Source organism: Fukomys damarensis, unplaced genomic scaffold, assembly GCF_012274545.1.
Source record: "Fukomys damarensis isolate Sample0158 unplaced genomic scaffold, DMR_v1.0_HiC HiC_scaffold_3, whole genome shotgun sequence".
NCBI lineage: Eukaryota > Metazoa > Chordata > Mammalia > Rodentia > Bathyergidae > Fukomys > Fukomys damarensis.
Genome location: NW_022900915.1, coordinates 31,510,909 through 31,529,911, shown reverse-complemented (window position 1 = coordinate 31,529,911; position 19,003 = coordinate 31,510,909). Strand labels below are relative to the sequence as shown.

The 19,003-nt window shown below is 34.4% G+C and overlaps 1 long non-coding RNA gene across 1 annotated transcript in view; it reads left to right on the top strand.

Annotated features, from left to right (window-relative positions):
• Positions 1–19,003, top strand: part of LOC104862089 — a 423,368-nt gene that overhangs the window by 69,009 nt on the left and 335,356 nt on the right. Inside the window, exon 2 of the long non-coding RNA XR_004518576.1 lies at positions 6,237–6,275. This is a non-coding gene — a long non-coding RNA (uncharacterized LOC104862089). The remainder of the gene's footprint in view (positions 1–6,236; positions 6,276–19,003) is intronic.

The window sequence follows — 19,003 nt, the reverse complement described above, 5'->3', positions numbered from 1 at the left end:
CCTGAATACAAAGTGAGATCCTATCACAAACAAACAAAGAAACAGTTTGGAAACATCAAGTCTTGGCAATAATATGGTGCGTGAGAGCCATTCCTGCATTGCTAATGAAGTATAAATTGGTTAAAACACTGCGAACAACAATTTGACATTATCTAATAAGGCTGATGACATATATACATATACATCTTCACAGCCAACAATTCTAGTCTTAAGCTTCAGACTTCCTACTGTTGTTCTATTAAGCTTTATGGCTTTTCCTTAGGCATTCATTTATTATTAATCTTTAAATTGAGTATATTTTAGATATATTCCTATGTGTAATTTTAGGATTAAAAAGAAAGCATGTTACGTTAATGTTTTGGAAAGATGATTAAGGAACAGTGTCATGGGTTAGGTGTGTATGAAGACCATTAATCACAAGAAAGAAAACTAACAGGCTGGAAGGAATCATTCCTCAGACTGTTCTGCAAGAGGCATGATGTCCTAGTTCCCTTTTAAGGAAAGACTAAGCAGAATTCCAATCTTGGGATCTGCACTCAAAACAAAGCCCTGAACTTATATGAAATTATTAAGTAATATGCAGCAGTTAGGATGTTTTCATATGCAAGGAGTATAATTTCCAAATGTAAATTGCTTAAAAAATAAGAGTATTTTATAATTTCACATAAGAATTTCAAGCTTAGGCCACTCCAGGATTTTAAAAAATTACCATGTTAAGGGTGACAGGTTCTCACGGTCTGCATTTCTATTATTCTCTAGGTAGCAATGTGATTGTTAAGGTTCTGAATTCATATTCTTATGTGGCACCATCTTCAGGAGGTGGAAGGGAGTTCAGACTCTCACTGAATATTAAGAAGAATGATTGTTTGTGAACCTTGAGGGCACATTTCCTTATTTGTCTAAGAGTCACATGCCCAGTCTTAAATTATGACAGTACTCAATGCAAAATGCCTAAGTAACTGATCCTGCCTTAAATCCTGAAGCTAAGGAGCACCATATCAAAGAGAAAACATTGCCACTCAAATGAAATTGCAGTAAGTGTGGAAGAGAAGCACTATGTCACTGCTGGGTCAGGAGTCAACACTGTCTTCCACAAGACTGCTTTTTGAAATTATTTCTGTTACTTATTTTAACCAACTTTTCTTATTAATCAACTGTTATCCTAATTGTGCCAGACAAGAGAACTATATCTGTTCTTGATACCATCACATAAATATCAACATTTTTATTGCAAATATTGCTAGCATTTCTTAGTCCATCTTGGTGGAATTTAAAATATATTTAATACTACTAATCTTGAGTTTTTTAATTATGTTAGCATTGATTCTTAAAATAATCAGTTTTAAATGTTACTGCCTATTGTTTGAGAAAGTTACTTGTACTTTGAACATGATTTTATTTTATTTTTATTTTTACTTTTTCCTTAAGTTTATTGGTACATTTAAGGTAAACAGTACAGTTATATTCATCATTGGGATCTTGTACCTGTACATGATGTACCTTCTTTCTGATTTTTTTCCCATTCCCCTGCCCTCCCTTCACCACTGTATTTTCTATTCCTATTACAAAGACTTTGTTTCCATTTTTTCCTTTTCTCATATTTTTCTTTTCCCTTCTTTCCTTTTCCCTACCTTTCCCACTTCCCCTTCTCCTTTAGACCTTTTCTTCCTACTTCACATTATCACTTACACCATTTGAACCTTATGTACACTTTTAGTTTTTTACACCAGAGAAACTATTGGGTATTTACTCACATGTATCCTATTTATTTCTCTTAATAGTATAGTCTCAATGTGCATCCATTTAGCTATAAATGTCTCTAGTTTCTCATCCTTTATGGCTGAGTAGTACTCCATTTTATAGAAAAACCACATCTCCCTTATCCAGTCTCCAGCTGATGAGCAATTAGGCTGTTTCCAAGTATTAACTATTACAAACTGTGCTGCTGTAAACATGGGTGCACATATATCACTGTGGTATGATTCTTTTAATTCTTTTGTGAAGATGCCCAGCAGATGCTCAGGGATAGCTGGGCCAAATGGGACTTCTAAACCTAGTTTTTTGAGGTTTCTCCATATATTTCCACAGTGGTTGCACCATTCTGCACTCCCACCATCAATGAAGAAGGGTTCCTTCTCCCCACAGCCCTGCCAACACTTGTTCTTGTTTTTTTTGGTCCCAGGGATTGAACTTGGGATCTTGTACTTGCTAGACAGGTGGTGGAACCACTGAACTAAATCCCTGGCCCTGTGCCAACATTTTTTATTGGTTCATTTCTTGATAGCAGCCATTTTTTCTGGGGTGAGATGGAATCTCAGTTTTATTTTCATCTGCATCTTTCGAATGACCATTGATGTTGAACAGTTTTTCATATATTTACTTGCAGGTTTTACTTATCTAAGAAATATCTGTTTATTTCAGATGCCAATGTTTGAATTGGATCTTTAAATTTGGGGGGGTCTGATTTTTTTTAGTTCTTTATATATTCTAAATAGTAGTCCTTTGTCTAAAGAACAGCTAGTAAATTTTTCCCTATATTGTATGTTGTCTCTTAGGTTTGTTGGTTTCTCTTGCACTGTAGAAGCTTTTTAATAGGATGAGAGCCCAGTTGTTGATTCTTTGTGCAAGTTCCTATGCTACTGAGGATTTGTTCATAAAGTCTTTTCCTATGCCAATCTTTGAGATGAACATGATTTTAATATTAGAAATTCATAGTTATGTTAGTATTGTCTCCTTATGAAGGCAAAGATGAAGATGTTAAGGGAGTACATAATGGGAACTTATCTACTTAAATGGGGTAAAATAACATTTTAGATAATTCCAAAAGTCATATTATTTTGAATGCCATCACCATTATTTTTCTGTACTGTGAGGCTTTTGTTAACTGAGTTTAAGAGGTCAAAAAATATTACAGGACTGTAATGAAAGCAGTGTGTCATTATCTCAATGTCCTCACTCCTGGTCTGATCCTAAGTCCCCTCTGCACACCTGCTGGGATACAGTTTAAATAATACCCCCGAGAACCAGAGAACACATCTTGACTTGTGGGTCAGAGGTTCCACTGGATCCTCAGGGGAAGTACTTTCAGCACTTCTTCAGTTTCTTCTAGCCCTTACCTACATATGTCTAGAGAATGTACCTGTACCTCTATTTCTTGACTTTTGGTCTTAGATCATCTATTTACTCCTCTTAAGGAAGAGCAGGATTCAATTGTCATAGAATATTTTCCTCAATTTAATTATATCACAATTTTTAGTTTATTCGATTTTGTTGTATTTCATATTGAGTGTACTATCATTAATAACTATTGTTCGGAGCTAAATTACATAGAAAATTATTGCTTTATTTTTCTTATATAGAATTAAGTTTGTCATACATGAAACAGTAACCTCTCTTTTATGAGGGAGCGAGTATTCTAGGCACCTGTGATGTTTCCTCCAAGTTGGTTGAAACACCTGCACCAAGCTTTTGCTTTGCTTCCTGCTAATGTCTGACTTTCTGCTTTCTAGACTGCTGGTTGGTTTGATAGATAGTTATCTTCTAGGAAATTCTTTTCATCATTTTTCTGATAATTCTTTTTTATCTTTTGTCTGTTTTAGGTAGCTTTGTGTTGCTGTGACTAAATCTTTAGGAAAACAATTTGAAAAGAGTAAGGTTCATTTTGGCTTATTGTTCCAGAGGTGTCAGTCCATGTTTGGCTAGTTATACTTCTGTGAGCTTAAAGTGAGGCAGAACATTGTGGTAAAGAGAATAGTGGAGCAGAGGTGCTCAGCTCATGGCAGCCAGGAAGCAGAGAGGGAAGGGAAGATGAAGAGAGCAAGAGAGTGCAAGGAAGACCGAGAAAGAGGGTGAGAGAATGAGAGGTAGAGAAATGAAGGACAGCTGTACCTTCAGAGAGATACCCTGAGTGAACTACTTCGCCCAGGTGGGCTCTACTTATAGCTCAGTCCACTATGAACACATCTATGGATTGATCCATTGATAAGTTTACTGCTCTCTTGGCCCAATCATCTTTCTAGGTCTCATTCTGAATATTGCTGTTAGAGATGGATTTCTTAGCACACAAGTCTCTGGGGGACACTTTATAATTAAACCATTAATACTACTCTTCAATTTTAATTTTTTATTTTCAGAATTTCATTTCTTCTTCTTTTTAATGGTAAACCTCCTTGTAACAACACAAAGGAAAGAGTGTCCAAGTCTAGAAAAACTGGGGAAGATTTCACACAGGAAATGAAGATTAAATTGGGTTTGGAGAATGTGTAAGAGTATTCCAGAAAGGGGAATGACATGCAGAGAAGTGCCATGAGTAACTACTCATAAGCACCAAACATCTTATAAATGTAAAAGTCAGTAAGATTATTAGTTCTAGGGGATTGAGTGCAAGTCAAGTTGATGCTATAAAACAATATGGCGAACCTTTTAGAGACTAAGTCCTCAAAATGAAACCCAAAACCCGCTTATTTATTGCAAAGTACCGTACTGAAATTAAAACTGAATACTGAGGTTTTAGTTGAGAACGAACAACTGTTATCTGGTGCTCAGCTACTGGGGTGACTTGGCTTGTGTGCTGACAGAGAGGGCTCTGTGTGCCTACTGTGTGCCTACTATACATGCCACAGCTTCGCCACCACTGCTAGAGTATGGTTAAGTTTGGAAGAGTGATAAATTGCCAAGTTAAAGATTTTGAAACTTTTTCTTAAAACCATAGTTATCTGAAAAAAAAGTTTTTAATAATAAGAGAGACATGGTTATATAATAAGTACTTTTTAATGAAGGCAATCCTGGGAGCAGTTCACAGAAGGAACTGAGTGGAAGCAGGTAAGGACGGGGGCAGAATACTGTGGAATTAGCATAACTGAGAGATAAGGAAATAGCTGTGGTAACTAAGAAAGCAAGACACTTAGCTATACATGAGAGGAATTTATATGTGAGAGAGGTAGAAGTGGAAGGGCATGGTGGATTCAGGAGAAGCTTGAGAAGGATGTCATGGAGGAAGACTATGAAGTGTAGAGTTTAATATATCACCATGCTGTTAACTCTGAAGGAGATCATTAGCATTTTCAATAGTTATGTTTGCAAGACTAATTATTAAACTATGTCTTTTTTTTCATGTAAGTATGTAACAGTTTTCACAGAACAAAAAACTTACTTTAGTGGTTTGATTTGGTGAGAAAGGAAAATGAGCCAAGGTGTTTTCATATAGTTTTGTAAAGCTGTTTATATCCTTTTGCTTATATTACAAGACAAATCAAAGCTGAATTGATCTTTTTTTTGGTTATTGGAGACAGGGTCTCACTATGTAGTTGAGACTGACTTAGAACTCATTGTATAGCCCAGGCTGGTCTCAAACTCACAGCGATCCTCCTGCCTGAGCCTCCCAAGTGCTGGGATTACAGGGGTGCACCACGACGCCTGGCTAAACTGAATTAATCTGATTTTTCGAAGTTAAATATTATCTTCTTAACACTATGTTAACATTCTTTACTTGACAGATTCTGCAGCTTTTATGTTTAGACACAATTATTCCATTCAAAATATACTTACTGCTTATTGGCAAAATGCAAGTACATTATTCCCTGGCTCATTTATTAAATCCAGTACTATTTACAGAGCACTTGATTTAATAAATGAGCCCAGGCAGTGCTGTGGGTAAGTCGTTGCTTTGTTAGGGTAACATAAAAGTATTTGCTTTCGTAACTTAGGAACTGCTTTGTTCAGAATATGCAGATCTATTTATTTATATATTAGTATTGTGTACCTGGCTTTGTTGAAAGGCCATAACTACTAAATAGTAAAAATTGTCATTCTATTTCTAGCTTAGTCTTATCTATTTCTAGCTTAGTCTTATCTAATATATATGTTAATAGTCCTTTTTGATGAATATATTTTACTTAAGAGATTTTACTTTGAAAATATTTCTATGCTAGAAATTTGTTATAATGATAATATAAGTAACCATTTATAAAGTAATAGCATATGTGCTTTCATGTAAAAATTATGTACACAATTTCAAACAAACAAGCAAATAAGCCAAAACCTAAAATGGCTTTGTTCTTTCCTGGAACACTCAAGTGTAGATGCAGTTTCCCTTAGCAATTCAGTTATTGGTTTGTTGTTTGAAGTTATATTTTCAGGACCTCCATAGAATTTTTTCTTTTACTCTGTGTTAAGTGGGAGATTAAAAAATAAGCAAGGAAATAAGATCTCTTAATATTGTCCTTTATTTCCTTCAGAAAATAGTTGCTGGTGAGTCCTGAGAAGACTTCATGTGGGTAAGTCAGTTTGTTGATTTCCTCTGATAATGTGACCAGGAGAAATAGTGATATTATCCTCTCTTCACATGGCAGCCCAGTGACTGCAAGTTAGTATGCCGTTCCCTTCTTTTCCTTGATTTTGCATATATCTGGCTCATTTCAGGGTGGTTTTTAGATACAGCATTGCATCTAGCCTTGTTCACTTATGCTTTGAGGAAAAATGCATGGTTCTATCTCTGCCTGAAAAGAGAAACAGAGCCAACAGTTTTATGGAAACCTCAATCTGCTGTTCAAATTAATTTCATGATAAATGCATGTGACCAAGGCCAGTATTGACACTGCCTTCTAGTTTGGAGATCTAATAAAAAATGTAATCCTTCACAGACAATATGGAACTGCCATGCCAATAAATCTAGTCTGAAGCCTAAACAAGAAGTCAATATTTATTAAATACACATAAGAATGGAACTTAGTCTCCTGTTTGCTCACTATAAAAGCTGATATGCTGATGGTGTTAGGCAGTGTAAATGTTATATATTAAATGTTCATAAATAGGCATAACAGCTTACTCAGAGGTATTAATAATTAATGGCTTAATGTTTATCATGGAATTGTATTATCATTCTAGGAACTTTATTTTATTGTATTTATTCATTCATTTGAATTTTACTTCAAAATTTTGAAAGTAGCTAAATTATACAGAAATTCAACCTTCTATAATAGTTTCTCTTTATGCAAGTATATTATAGTCTTCTCTGGTTGATATGAGCACAGAATGATTTCATTTGCATTATTCGAGAGATTATGTGTGTGTGTGTGTGAGAGAGAGAGAGAGAGAGAGAGAGAGAGAGTTAAATTAAAGAAAATTAAAACAAAAGTTTTAATTAGTTGTCCAGATGCAGTAGATATGAGATTAGGAAATGAGATGAAACACAATATACAATACAGTAGTCCTCTCTTTTCATTTTCAGTTATTCACATTCAACTGTGGTCTAAAAATATTAAGAGGAAAATTTAGAAATAAACAATTCATAAATGTTAAACTGCACTCTGTTCTGAGTAGTGTGATGAAACCTGTTGCCATGCATCTCTTCACATTTAATGGGACTTGTCCCTTTGTCCAGTGTACCCACTCTATTAGGCACTTACTAGCCAATGCTGACCTTGATCACATTAGACAATAGTGGTGTCTGAGGACTTGCATTCAAGAAATTCTTATTTGACTTAATAATGGCCCCAAAGCACAAGAGCAGCGATTTTGGCAATTCAGTATGCCAAAGAGAAGACATAAGGTGTTTTCTTTAAGTGAAATGGTGAAAGTACAATTGGTGATTTTTAGAGAAAGGCCACATTTGTGAAACTTTTATTAGTGTATATTGCTATAATTGTTCGCTTCTATTTGTTACTATTTTTAACTTCTTGTGCACCTAATTTATAAATTTAACAATCATACGTGTATGTGGATATAGGCAAAGTGATGTATACCTTTTGATACTGTTCATGATTGTAGGCATCTATTGGAGATCCTAGAATACATCCAGTGTGGATGAGAGGGGCCTACTGTACTGAAGTGCTTCCGGACTTTTGAAGTATTTCACTCAAAGTCACCTGTGAATGTGAAGAGGAGAGAGAATTGATAAAGTGATTCTTTTTTTCAAAAAAGAGATAGCTGATGCCTTGTTCTGATTTCCCATTCTTGGGGGATAGGAACAGTGCTAAGTTCTTTGCTTCTAAGAACAGCGCTTTTCCCCAGGGCTATATGTTGCATTTAAAATACCAGTTTTAGAGCTTGGACTTGAAATGGTGGGGTTTGACTCCCTTCTGGGGAACTCTGGAAAATGAGATTTGTGGTGACAAACTGCTTTAGTAGTTGAGCCTGGAGGTGGCTTCTATGTTGAAATCGGTTTTTACTGTGCGTTTGTCCAGCTATGGTATGACTGCTTCTAGGGCTATGATGTGGGTCATGGCAAAGAGGGAGTAGGCATGAGCCATCTTGGGTCTTATCCAACAGGATTGTGATGATTAAGCTTAAGTATCAACTTGATTTTCTTGGGAGGTGCCTAAGGTATTATTAGTAAAGCACATTTATGGATGTGTCTGCATGGATCATAGAAGCTTCACCTTAAATTTTGCATCTGGTTCCTGGCCCTGACTCTGTTACTGTTTTCCTGAAATGATTCCAAATGCATGAAGTGAATAGGATTCCTTCACCATTCCTTCAGCCATGATGTTTGTGATTAGGGGTCAGCCCTATCACCAGGATTATAAGTACCAAGATTTTGGTAGGATTTTGTTTCTTTTTAGGGGATGTAATTCCTCACTAGCTGGATAATTAATTCACAAATATTTATTTATGAAAAACCCTATCAAATTTTGAATGTCATTTTCATTTAGAAAATAGAATTTGATAAGGAATGGACACACACACACATATGTACACACATTTGGTAATATAGAAGAAAAGACAAATCCAGATTGGGTTATCCTTTTTAGGAAATGTGGGTGTTTGAATTTGGCTGTGACAGATCAATAGGTTCTCTGAAGATTTAAATGGGATGAGATGTGTGATATTACAGATAAGAATTCAATCAAATTATATGAACAAAGCCATCTTCACAACAATTCTATGATAGAAATAGGCAAGGAGAGTAAATCTGAATATAAAATAGTGATTACTAGAGGATGGAAAAGGGTTGATAAAAGAAAGTGAATTTGATAAGTGCATGCTGTATGCAAATATCGCAATGTCGCATTAAATCCATTAATATGTATAATAAATTTAGTGAGAGTTTAGTGAGAATATTGCTAGTATCAAGTGTGTGTGAATTTCCATACTTTGTATGAAATTCAGATTTATATTGTAAAGGTACAAAGGAACACAGCGGTTGGCTTACAAGTAGCATTGCTATGCTTAATACAAGGCATTCTAGAATTTTAAAATTTAACAATAAAGAATATTACAAAGAAAAGATACTTTTTGAAGGGAGTTGAGATGTTGCTACAAATGTCAACTGAAAAATGCTGAATGTGGGTACTTTAATAGTAAACAGAGAAGATACAAGAAACACATGAATCATGCTCCCTGTATCACTTGTCTTCTTTGTCACTGATACCCATTACTCAATACCCACAGCTTACAGGAGGAAAGATTCAGGACATTCAGAATGTGGTTGATTGGCTGCAGAGAAGAAATATCATGGTGGAAGGGCATGATGTAGAAAATCTGCTTAGTCTCTGATGAATGGGAAGCAGACTAGGGTAACAGTGTCAGAGAGGAATGGGAAAGGGATTATGTATAGTACCCAAGACCGCACCTCGTGACCCACCAAGATGCACCCAGGAGTGTGCTTTACTGATATGCTAGGTGTATCTTAATTTAGTGAGGATGACACATTAGGACTAGCATTGGCTTGTCAACTTCACAACCGAACACACTTAAAATCATATTTATTCAAATAAAGACAGTAGGAAGTTCATAATTCCTCCTGACATAATACAACTTTCCCATTTACAAATGAAAATGCAATAATCTATCCCTTAAGGTCTCAGTAGTTCCAGAATTTTTCAAAAGTTTAAATTCAAATCTCTTCTGAGACTCAAGACAAAGTCTTAGCTGTGAACCACTGCACAAATAAACAAGTTACATTATCCTAAGGAATAATGGCACAGGTAAATATTCTATAAGGGGAGAATAGAGGGATAGAAAATGATTGGAAAAAAACAAAACCAGAACCCAGCAGGACAAACATTAAGTTCTATTTCAGATAAACAGAACATGATGGCAAGATGTGAGTTCCAGAGAGCTTGGGCAGCCCCATCCTTATGGCTTTCCTGATTTTGGCCTGTATGTCCTGTCTCTTAGGCTGGCTCCATCCTCAGCCTGTAGCTTTCTCTAACAGTTGTCCCACATTCCTGGCATCTCCAATTTCCTGGGGTCTCCTTTTCACCTTTAGCTTCATTCCAATAGCTCATGCACTTCCCTCTCAAGGGCTCCTTACCAGGCCTTCCAGGCCTTCTTCTGAAATCTGTATGAGTGATTCCATGACATGACAACTCTAGCATTTTGCATTCCAGTAGAAGGAGCATCATGTGGATGATACCAAAGTCAGCTGTAGCTTGAACAGTAGTTTGACCCACTGGAGCTATGGCTGTAGCAGCTTCTGAGTGCCTGGATGGCTTAGCAGAGTGGAATGAATCCCAGGGAACCAATTGCCTAGGAGGCCTTTCTTGAACAGACACCCACAGACTATTCTTAAATGAAAGGTTTACAATTTTATACCCTAGAGTTTGTGATGGGTGAGGTCTTGCTGATTTTTGAGATGTCCTCAAGTCATCTTCCTTCTTGTCTCTGTTGAAAGTTTTTGGTTTCTTTTTAATGTGCTCTCCTTAACAGCCATACCTGCTTTAGTCCCAAATTTACACGTTTCTTTCTGGGCCAAAATTTCAAAAATTTCAAATTTGTTTCTTCTGACCTTTGCTTTCAACTCACTATAAATCTGACTAAAACTAGCCAGGAATACCAATTCCACAGCTTGAGAGTTGGGCTACTTTTAAATTTCATTCACCAGATCGATTGGTCCACCACTCTTAACCTTAGTGTCTTATGAGTAGGACAAAATGAATAAAAATTTCCTGCCAAAGTGTAACACACATGGCTTCTAGTCCAAATGCCAATGGAGTCCTTATTTCCATCTTTAACCTCTTGAGCATGACTTTTATTTTCCACATTCATAGCAGTGTTCTTATCTTCTGTACTCTGGCCAGAATCACCCATCAGTCTCTGCTTATTGCATTCTAAGCCTTCTCTAGCACACATCTGTAAACCTTTCCAAACTCCTTCAGCAAACCAGTCCAAAGGCTTTCAAACAACATGGTCAACTGCAGTCACACCAGAATTAATTTTCTGTATTGTTTAGCTTTCCTGTCACTAGGACAAAATACCTGACACCCACAACTTTAAAGAGAGGAAATGTTTAATTTAGCTCATGGTTTCAGGAGGTCCAGTACATGGTCTGCTGGCTTCAAGGCAGAATATCATGGGAAAGGGGCATGACAAAACAAAGCTGCTTAGCTCACAGTGGTCAGGTAACTGAGCAGGGGATAAATAAATACCAGAGAAGAATGGGAAATAACTGTATATAGCACTTAAGATGATCCTTCTATGACCCACCTAGAAACACCGAAGAGTGTGGTTTTCTAATCTTCTAGGCCATTTCTTAATCCATTGAAGTGGACATATCAGGATTAATGGTGACACTATCTTTGTAGTTTTGGAGTAGAAGGTAATGATTGCCATCAGATGTTATTTAGTTAAGAACAAACTCATTACAAAATGGTGCTTTGCTTTTCGTCAGATAAAAAATTTCTACTTGATGCTTAAAACATATATAAAACATTCTACATAATTAAAAGGAAATTAATTTTAATAAGATTAAAAATTTTTTTTACTCTATGCAGACTTTTTATTTTCTTCAACATTTTCTTTGAAATAATTTTATGTTTTAGAAAGAAGAAAAGTTACACATTAAAGTATTTCATTTTATGTAGAAGCATAGACAAAAAGACATTTTTTATTTATTCCTCCTCCTTGAGTGAAAATTAATGTTAGATGTAATTACTGGGTGAAGTTTCACTATGCCCTGTCAGACATACATCATAATAAACTTGGAAAAGAAATCATTAAATAAGAAATAATAAAAATTATATATTATATAGAATTATATATTTATGCAGTGACAATTTTATTAAGCTATCTTACTATATTAATAAGAATGTAAGCTATTTTAAGATAAATGATTTATTTAGAAAACCACATATTAACATAGATTTCAAACAACTCAACATTATAACAGTTTGCTTTTGTTGGAGGCAAACATAAGGATTAATTAGCTCTGGAAATGCTTGCTCTTGTTGCTTTGCTTCTGGGACAACATCATATATTTTGTAATATATATATAATATATAATACTGACTGCTAGTTTTAAGTAACTCCTTTTGAACTCCCACAAGCTTAAATAGGAGCCTAGTATTGTAGGAAGAAATTTAAAGTGCAGAAGTTAAAAATTTACAAAAGTCAAGCTTGGCTGCTTTTTTATTCATTCTATATCAGGTCAGTGTTTTAAATGACATTAGCAGCTAGATCTGTGTAACTCATGCCAGAAAATATTTTTGTAGTATGTATAATTTATATAACTACTACTATTTTTCACAAAAGACTCATCTTAATAACATAACAATATTCTGATCTCACCTTGAATTTCATTTATCCAAATTCTGTCTCTTCTTGAATGTTTTCTAGCAGGCTCCCATCAACCACTTTTCAGTTTTTCTGCCTGTTTTGTTCAGGTGAATTAAGCTTATGCGTGTTTGACAACTAAATAATATGGTTGCACAGGGAGTGTTTTATTATTCTCCTTATGCTTACAGCTTGAAAATTACTTGCATATCCAAAGATCATGAAGGAGATGGGGGGATTGTTTTTCAGGCCGCCTGTGTCCTTATAGCTGTTTCCTCTTTTATTTCCTCTTGCCATTGGCATTGAGTGTAGTATAGGTCAATGGAGTAAGTGAGTGAGAAAAAAATATGAAACCCTTCTCCCTTTTTCACTCAGGGAAAATCTGTGTATACTTAAACAATAAACTAAAAATTCAAAAATTTTCTGTCCAAGGTATTCCTTATTATAATTTTATAGATACTATTTATGAAAATGGTACTGATCAGCTTATTCTGGAATAATTAAAATGTTAAAATAGTCGAGCAAAAGATGCAATAAGGAACAAAACGTATTAATAGTTTTCTTATGCTGTTATTTCTACATTTATAGACTTTTTAAAAATAAATGACAAGCTTTTTGCAAAGTTGGGGCAATTTTATTTTTTAATATTTTCTCTCTATATGAATCTATTTTTCAAGTTTAATATTTATTTCTAAAATAGCCTCAAGGAAATTGTGTAGTGATTCATTTTTGTTATAAATTATTATTTATGAAATAAAATGTGATAAGGCCTGTCCTTTACCATTTTTTTCAGTATTTAGATGCTGGAAATTTTAATGTTATTTTTCTGCAACATTTCTGTATGCAATATGAGAAAACCACTTGCGATCAGTAACTATGAAAGTAAAATGTACCCCATTTAGGTGCACCTATCTAGAATTCATTTCGGGCTTTATTTTTCCTCTTCTATTCCAAGCTCCTTACAATCAGTTCTCCAAGCAACTGAGAGGACTATATTTAAAACTAAGATAAAATAATATCACCCTTTATGAATTTACTTAAATAATTTCTCATAATACTTAGGATGAAAATTCAATGATCTGTCTCACAGTTGCTTATTTATGCACTTCTTACTTCACCCTCCCACAGAGGTGAGAAAAAACACTCCAGTCTTTCCAGGATATTCTTGGCAAAGTAGTTTTTCAATAAATATTTGTTAAATTAGTGCGATTGTTATGTACTTATGAAAAGAGCTTTTAACTGTTTTTTGGGCAGTATTGAAAGCAAAGCCATAGGATATCAATATGAGATGCATATTAAGAAGCACATGGCTCCTTTATTAATTTCAGACTGACTGCATCAGAATTATGACCTTACCTTGGCATTTGACTTGTTCTTTCCTTGCCAGATTACATAGGTTAACTTTTTCCTTATAGTTATTCTAAAAGCAAAAATAAAATCCTGAACTGTTTCTCACCTTAACAAGCTGACACATACACACTTTTCAGACTGCCTTAGAGTCTGGCTATAACTCAGCAAAGTGTCTACCCAAATGTTTTTCTTTCTTGGGTGGTGTCATGATAGATCATGTATTTCATGAAATAAAGGAAAATCAGAGACTAGTGGTTGGGGAGGTCACATACAAATTTGGAGTTATTATTTTTTTTAATCTAGAGTTTTGAACTGGTGATTCTAACCAGTTTCTCAAGGAGAGAAGTTTTAATAGTTTACACAGAATTGAAAGACTCAAAATGACCCGCACAGTGTTATCAAGAAAGTCATAAGACGTAAATCATGTTGAGGTCTCAACTAGACTTCAGGAAGCAATTGATGCCTGGATTTGACTTTGCCATCACATCTCTTTTCAGTATTATAAATGGACTTTGGAAAGAACTGACATTAGATTGTACATCCCTTAGTTCTTTATCCTCTGACAGACTGATTTCCTCATAAGTTGTTTCAAATTTTATACTAGTTTTCCTGTAATTTTTTAATTTATTGAAATGATATGCCCATATTCAGGGTCTATGGGTTTATGTTTGTATGAAGAGAAATATTCTTTTTCCCTCTTTGGTTTTATCTTATAACTAATGCTTTTCTAAACTGCATTTTACTGGGGTTATAAATCATATTTTCAATAATTACTGTCTTCAAAACATTGAAGAGATCTAGCCAGTGAAGAAATTATCATTTTTATTCAGAAATAAACATCTGTTATTTAAATTGTTCAAATAATATTCCAAGTAGGCGAACTTGAAAATTTGTCTACCAGTGTTAACAGCTTGGTTGGTATCTTTGTAAATTTTATTTGTCTATAAAGATATATATGTATATACTTTAAAAATATAAATACAATGCTAGTATAGATGTAATTTTCTGCTTAATTTTTTCACTTAATAGAAGTTAAAGACACTACTCTGTGTCTCTATATTTGGGTTGGTTATATTTAATAGTTCTCTAATATCACATCATACAGGTAATTATTTACTCTCTAGTTTTTGGGCATTTAAATTGCTATTTTAAAAATTACAAATAATATTTTAGGTAACATTATATTGAAATACTTGCAAAATATACAAATATATTTGAACAATGAATTCCCACATTAAGTTATTTGGCATGCTGGTAGAGGAATATTAAATATAGAAAGTGAGATCTACATTGAAATTCATTGTACAAATAAATTTCATTCTGAAGCAGTGAGTTTATGAAAGAATTGGAATTGTATCATTGCCTACCTTTCCCTTGTCATTTGTTATCTTTTATGGTGAATTGTACACTCATTTATTTCCAGAACTCTGCTTTCCTAGTCATATCTGGCTTTAAATATATTAATGTTCTTTTTCTTTAGGGAAAATAAGTGTTTCCATTGACCCATCTTTCTGTAAATTAAGAGTTACACAATTGTTGCTCTTTAATGTATCTCCAGCATCATCTCCCTATGTACTGTTGTATTCCTTCCATGTGTCTGGCAAATGGAAGGTAATCACTATTTGTCATTTAATTGCAAGATAAAGCAAAGTTTTAAAAATTTCTGTATGTTACACCTAAATATTTTGTTTGCAGTGAAACAGGATTCTAGATGCCTAGGTTTTTCCTAGGAAGGGCTAGAATGCAAATTTGAGGCATATAAACAATTTAACAAATACTTAAGCATTTACTCAACAGTAGCACCAAGTCTTTTGTATACATTATTGATTATTGGTACGTTTTCTTTACCTGGTTTGCTTATAGCTTGAGCTTCCCAACCAGCTAGGATTCACATTGAAGCTGGCAGTCCCACCATATCTTCTGGTTATCTGGTCTATCTTGCCTATGAGAGCAACATTTGTTGGGTTATGTATTCACAGTCTAGCCAGGACTTGTGGACTTTGATTGCTATGGTAATTCTGTTTCTTACATTTCTGTGTAATGCTTATGGCTTTGGTTATCTCAGCCATGACATGGAGAGCCAGAACTCCTTTTCACTTCATTTATTGCAGATGTTTGTGTTAAAAATAGGTAAATGAAAACACTGTTTCTGTACCGTCACTTTTCTTCATAATGAGTATAAAACCAAAACACATAACAAAAATGAACAACTCCCTTATTTTCCAGAATTGTGTAGAAGCTACTAACCCCTTGTGTTTGCTTTCCTTTTACTTATTCTTTTCTAGGCACTCATATTCATGTTAAAATAATTTTCAACTTTTTAAACAGTCCAATCTGTCAGTATGTTTGTTGTTATAACAACAAATTTAAACTTTTAAGAGCATTACAGAACTTTTTAAAAAACAAATGTAGGCTATTTGTTACTTCAGATCTCTAATCAGCTATGGAACAATCATATCTGGAGGCTATTATAGTAATTTGTTTCCAAATACATATGATCATTTCCATATAATTTTAACCATTTTATATAATTTTGGAATTAGACTGTTCAAATGAAAATAGGATAATTTCTCCTACCCTTACCTATATCATTGAAGAATACAAAGTATTCTAGTTATTTGGGGCTATAAGTTTTTTACAGTCCTAAATATTGAGTTGTTTGCACCTTGATAGTTACTAACAGAGAAAATGCAAAATAGGTTTATGTACAGATACAAAATAATGTAATAATCAAGTATAAAACTATACCAGATTCTAAAATCATTTGTTTCTTTGCTCTGATAAACCAGAAGTTAATGTTACCCTTCAAACTAGTGTCTCTTAAAATCAGTCTAAAACCTTTTCACAAACCTGGAGTGTCGTCACAAGTTGTGTATTTATAGGCTTTAGGGTTGTCATGGAATCATAAAAACTGCTTTTGAAAATAATGTAATGAGCAAAAAAATTCTAAGGATTTTGGCATTAGGTTTCTGACAGATTTTAGTTTATAGAGTAGAATCAGATATGATTAAACAGTTCTGAGCTCTTTCAGACTCATGGCATTTTTGGATAGTTTCAGATCCAGTTTACATGTTCTCAAACCTCTTAAGATCAATGGAGAAAATATGAAGCTATTTGACCTTCCTTCTCTAGGATTCAGGACAGACAGCCATCCTTTTCACTAACATTTTTAAAATGTCTATGATGTCTTACACACTGTTACAGAGGTTTGGGATGTATTACTGAGGGAAATAGACAAGACACCACCTTCATAAAACGTGACCTTGCTTTTATTATATAAAATGAGCAAATTATATAGCATGTTAGAAGGAGATAAGAAGTATGGAAAAAAGATATAAAATAACAGTATAAAGGGGAGTAGGAGTGCTCAGTTGGGGGAAGGGGTAATTGATTGAAGGGACATTTCCTTTCGAGAATGCGATCAGGACAAGGCTTGTTAAGATGACATTTGAACCAGGACAAGCCTTATTCAATGGATGACATTTGAGCCAAGACATGAAGGAATTGAAAGAGGTACTGTACAGATATGAAGACAGAGCATTCTCTCCACTTGTATGACTTAAGCAGACTGTGAAGTGGGAATGTTTCTGTTGTATTTGAGATATAACCAAGAGGCTGATGTAGGCTGGAGTAGAGAGGATGAGAAGCACATTTTCTAAAATTATATTCAGAGGAGAAAACATGTTCATATCAGTAGGCCACTGTAGGGTCTTTGGCCTTTACTGTGAAGGAAATGGGGATCCATTGCAGGATTTTGAGCAAGGGAGTGACATGAAAACGTTTCTGGGCCTGCTGATCAAAGACTAGGTAGTAGTAGGATGAAAGGATAGTAGTTAAGAGTATATAAGTCTAGGACAACAGCTGTTGGTGGCTTGGTTCAGAGAAGTCACCATGAAAAGTATGGAAAAGAACTGAATTCTGGCTATGTTTTGAAAGTAGTATTAACTGAATTCTTTTGATAGATGAGGTAAGGGGCAGGAGATAGAGACGATTGCAAGGTTTTTGCTTGAGAATCTAGAGGGTTACAAATGCTAAACGAGATTGTGAAGTGGGCAAGAGCCATAACCATAAGTAAATCACAAAAACAAATCACAAAACATGTTCATCAACTTCTAATATAGAACCTACTTCATATTATCTTTTTCCAGCATACTAATTACTTACCTTTTTTCACTGTTTAAATATGAGGCATCCGGGTGATTTCCAAACAGCCTAACCAAGCTTGTAAAATGATGTCACTGAAAGTAGGATTAGGAAGAGGTATATGTAAGAGTTCTTGAGAGATAATATAAGCTGGTGCAGGCACACTGTGGCTGAGCTATGCAACTTGGAACTAACCTTTGTGGTTCCAATTGGGCATTTCTGAGACTTCCTGAACCTTAGCTCAGATGAGTTAATCTATACACTAGTCCTGACTATAATTCATTCAGTGGTTACATTTTTTAGGGCTGAGAAGTAAATGCTCTTGATAGGAAATTAACTATTTTTTTTCCAGGAGTCAGAGCCACAGTTTCATTTTCTTGTTTGGATGTTTATAATAAATTCACATTTTATTCATGTTAAGTTGACTACTTAATGCTGATAGCTGTTGGTGACATTGCTTTTTACTTCCAAGATATATGGGCTGAATCAAGAGAATTTTAAACATTTGAATATTCTCTTTATAATTATTAAAATATTAGAGTAACAAAATCGCTTTAGAATCTAATGAACAGTATTTTGTGTCTGTGTGATATGAAGTCTGTTTGATCGCATGACTTTCTGGAACATGCTGCTATGTTTAATTTGGCTAATATAGAAAGTTTATTGTTTTTTAGTGGTGGTGGTATTTTTCACCAGTTGTGCTTTGTTGAGCTCTGCCTTAAATAGTAAGATTTTGGTTCATGTATTGCTTTGATATATGGTTTGGCAATCCTTTAAAGACGAAATGGGTTAAAGAAACATAGCCAATGCTGGGGGTATTGATTATATTTCAAAATGAACTCAAGCCCAGATTTTATTTCTAAATTGCTTTTTTCATGGAAGTGATTATTCAAGATTGGTACACATATAACATATTTTAGTTTAGCAGATTTTTTATGAAAACCGACAATAAAATACATTTTTTGCTTTTAGTGTTCTGTGAAACCTTACTATTATCAGAGTTTAAAATCTTACTCAG